This window comes from Aristolochia californica, unplaced genomic scaffold (assembly GCF_029961685.1).
Source record: "Aristolochia californica isolate CCGP_79_NKW_82.1479 unplaced genomic scaffold, dmAriCali1.0.hap1 SCAF_2, whole genome shotgun sequence".
NCBI classification, from domain to species: Eukaryota; Viridiplantae; Streptophyta; class Magnoliopsida; order Piperales; family Aristolochiaceae; genus Aristolochia; species Aristolochia californica.
In genome coordinates this window covers 9,437,109-9,441,885 of record NW_027181881.1, presented here as the reverse complement: position 1 = coordinate 9,441,885, position 4,777 = coordinate 9,437,109, and positions in this window count along the sequence as shown.

The window sequence follows — 4,777 nt, the reverse complement described above, 5'->3', positions numbered from 1 at the left end:
CCACAAGATGGACCCAAGAACATAAGAAGTAGGACCCACCATGATTATCACAAGTTGACATCCTTATCACATAAGTTGGAAGATCAAGAAGGACTCACAAAGATAACCACAAGCTGGTTGGAAGATCAAGAAGGACTCACAAAGATAACCACAAGCTGGTTGGATGATCAAGAAGGACTCACAAAGATAACCACAAGCTGGCATCTTTATCTTATGGTCAAATCATAGAAGAGTTCAAGTTTGAGTTATGTTTGTCTTCTATTTATATTGAGTTATTTAATTATGTTAAGGCTTATCCTTAAGTATTAGAGTTTGGGTGTAATTGGGACAAAGATAGGGCTTGGGCCCTATCTTCCAACATGCTACACCATTTTGTTGGGGAGGTGTAGGCACAAGATGTTTGATGGATAATGTCATTCTCTTGACAAAAATAGTCTAGATATCTAGAAGTATATTCTTTGGCATTATCAAACCTAAGTACTTTGATTTTCTGACCAATTTGAGTGACAACCATAGCATGAAAGGATTTAAATATGGATGGTGTTTTAGATCGCTCTTTAAAAAGAAATGGCCATGTGGTACGAGTAAAATCATCAATGAAGGTAATAAAGTAATTGACATGAGAAATGTTTGAGATGCTCAAGGGTCCCCATACATCTACGTGGATCAATGAAAAATGACCAACACTTTTAAGTTCTAGATGAGGTGAGTATGTGGTCCTTAGGTGTTTGCTCAATTGCACACTTCACAATTTAAATTTGACCAATCCTTAAAGGTAGGAAAAAAAGATAAAGAGATTGTGCAGATGGATGTCCCAACCGATTATGCCATAGACTTGTCTCAGTTTCCATGGTTGAGATGACATTTATTTGAGGCACTTCCAGGTAGTAGAGCCCCCTTGTTCATGGCCTCCACCAATCACCTGCTTCATTATAAAATCCCGAAACACACACAAAGTGGGTGAGAAAGTAATTGAGTAATTGAAATATTGTGTTAGATGACTAACAGATAAAAGATTTTAGGGAAAGGTAGGAACAAAAAGAATATCTGTCAGCGGAAGTGATGGTGTAATAGAGGTGGATCCTTTCCTGAGAACTTTAGTTTGGGAGCCATCAGCTATGGTAACAAATTTATTCGAGAGACAAGGAGAAATTTGAGTAGAGTAAATTTTTGTTACTTTTTGTTGAATTTATGAAAAAGAAAAATACTTCATTGACCTAATTAACTTACTATAATCAGATAACATGAACCTCTATTTATAATAGAGGAAGGTAGTAGAGTCCAATTATAATAAAACTACCTATGTCCCAGTTACACCCTTAACACTAAATGTTAAGTCCTAGCATGATTAAATAACTCAATATAGATAAAAGACAACCATAACTCAAACTAGAAATCCTATACGACATGACCATAAGATAAAGATGCCTTTGTGACTCCTTCTTGATCTTCCAACCAGCTTGTGGTTATCTTTGTGAGTCCATCTTGATCTTCCAACCAGCTTGTGGTTATCTTTGTGAGTCCTTCTTTATCTTACAACTTATGTGATAAGGATGCCAACTCGTGGTAATCATGGTGGGTCCTACTTCTTATGGTCTTGGACTCATCTTCCATCACTCTTAGATATGTGGGCCTTCCTTAGTCGTGTGGTTTGGAGCCCATCTTCGAACACTCCCCCTCAAGCTGGGGGTGAGAGAACATCATGAACTCCCATCTTGCTGCAAATGATGTATAAGATCATTTTGTATAAAATGGAAATCCTCCATATCTTCCAGCACTACCCCTCACACTGGTGCTCTCTTCCATGAGGTCCAACTGGCCAATTCATGGGGGTATAAAATAGATGTAATAATAAGTTCCTCCGTCATGGTGTCCCAACCGTTGACATTTCACATTTTTTACGGGGTATTAAGTTTCTTCGTCATGAAATCCCAACCGTTGACATTTTTTATATGTTTTAGGGTATTAATTTCCTCCGTCATGGAATCCCAACCATTGACATTTTTTATATTTTTGACGAGGAATTAAGTTCCTCTGTCATGGAATCCCAACTATAGACATTTTTTATATTTTTGGCAGGGACAAATAAATAATGGTATGGGGCCACCTCTTCTTCAATAATAATGTCCCCAAAGAGACATAGTAATTGTAGTTAAATATAACACGACCATCTTCCAACTTATATAACATGAACCAAAATAATAAACCTTGTAGAAGGATCCATGAAAAAATCCGATATAAAAATTTATTCGTAGATGCACAAGCTTCATCTTTTGTGCTCCCTCTTTCTTGACTATTTTGGTCACATAAACTTATCCACTACATATGGAATAAAATACGACTTTCTTGTACTTCTTCTACTTCTCCCCCTCAAGTTGGGATGTAATGGCAGTGATCCCAGCTTGAACCAAATATCATAGATGTAGAAATAAGCCAAAATTACAGAGACATATAAATAAGCCCTCAAACCAGGGAGAAGTGAGATATTTTTCAGATATATCAACTCAAAAAGTGACGCAAAATAATGGGATTAAATTCAGATTTCTCAATGCAACAGAATATCAGCATGACCTTTGATCCTTCCAATGTGAATATATCTTTAAAAATAGATCAGATTGACATAAAAAAAATTCCTTCTGAAACTAGAATTAAATACCATTCATCCAAGTATAACTTCTCTTCATAAAATATAATTATAAGAAGATAAATAATCTGATAGATTTTGGTCTCTATCATCTGGCTGAACTAAGTACTGTTTCTCCTTTTTTTTCCTGCATGATCATTGACTCTTCCAAGATCAATATCTCCTTATAAAAAACTCGGATCGAGAATTGATTGAATAGGTAAGAAAATAGACTTACAGATATTTATTTTTATATAATTCTCCATATAAAGTTTCGTTCTTGATAGCATAAAATACCTCAAAAACTTGATGCTTTATTCTTCAGCTCAAACCTTCTTTTCAATTTGACCTTCGCTGCTTCAAATATTGACTTCTCTTTGTAGATAAATCCAATTGAAAATTGGTTGAGTATGTAAGAGAATAAACTTATAGATATTTATTTTTATATATGTATATCTCCATATAAAGTTTCGTTCTTGAGAGCATAACATACCTTGGTAGCCAAAGATTTCTGCTGCTGCTCGAACCTCTTTTGCAATTTGACCTTGCTCATTCAAATATCGATATCTCTCTGTAGATAACTCCGATTGGAAAAATATTTTTTCATTGGAAAGTAGACTCAAATATATTTCTGTAAATATATAATTTTAAATATAAAAAACTCATTCTAGAGGTGAAAAATGCAAAGTAAACTACGGGTGTAGGGACTGAAAAAATACTACGAACCTAGACTTGGGGTTTAGGGTTTAGAGAAAAGGATCACATTACCTATATGGGTTGGCCACGTCAACTCACAGAACCTACTATGATACCATGTTGAATTTATGGAAAAGAGAAATACTTCATTGACCTCATTAACTTATTATAATCAGAGTACATAAACTTCTATTTATAATAGAGGAAGGTCGTAGAGTCTAATTACAATAAAACTACATTTGTCCCAATCACACCCAAACCCTAACACTTAAAGATAAGTCCTAGCATGATTAAATAACTCAATATAGATAAAAAAACAAACATAACTCAAACTAGAACTCTTCTAGGACGTGATCATAAGATAAAGATGCCTTTGTGAGTCCATCTTGATCTTCCAACCAGCTTGTGGTTATCTTTGTGAGTCCATCTTGAGCTTCCAACCAGCTTGTGGTTATCTTTGTGAGTCCATCTTGATCTTCCAACCAGCTTGTGGTTATCTTTGTGAGTCCTTCTTGATCTTCCAACTTATGTGATAAGGATGCCAGCTTGTGGTAATCATGGTGGGTCCTACTTCTTATGGGCTTGGACCCATTTTCCAACACTCTTAGATATGTCAGCTTTCCTTAGTTGTGTGGGCTGGAGCCCATCTTCCAACACTTGTGAGATGCTCAGAGGCCCCTGAGTCAATTATCTAGGATGAAGAGGAGGAAGTGGTAGAAAGCATACCTAAAGCAGTGGTGGTAGTAGCAGTTGAGGAGGAACTTGGAGGGGACACCATCAAAGTTTTCATTTTCTAGAATGGGCCATACTCATCATCAGTAAGGGTTTTATTTTCTGTTGGTGGGGGTAGACTGGTTCTCCTTTGTATTACTTATTGAGGCTTTATTAGTTTTAATCCAATCCGGCATGCCATGGATTTTAAAACATTGATCTATAGTGCGGCCATATTTCCCACAATGGGTGGATTCCCTGTTGTCTATTATGACAAACCATTCATTCCACCTCTTCTTCATCCTCCAATATAATTTCTTCCACAGCCTCGGTCGTGGTCGGTTAATGTTCCCCTATGCTAGGAATACATAGCGGATGACACTTCGGTAGGAGAAGGAGAAGAAGAGTCTAGAATGCAGAGTAATGTAGCACATACATCATCAAAGGTGGGAAAAGCAGAGGCACTAAGAAGTTGACTTTTAGCAACTTCGAGATATGACTTAATGTTTAAATGGCAGTGGCTAAGGCTTCCTTCTATTTTTTTTGGACAGAGACATCAGTGGAGGTAGGATGATTTACCTTCCATTCTTGAAGAAGGCCTCTAAAACGAGCCAAATATTCATGGATATTTTCTCCTAGTTTAGTTTTGAACATTTGTTGGACAATATTATATGGATTGTGTAAGTTTTCAGAGCTAGAGTACAACTTAACATATGTCTTTCAAATTTGTTTGGCAGTGTTGAGATG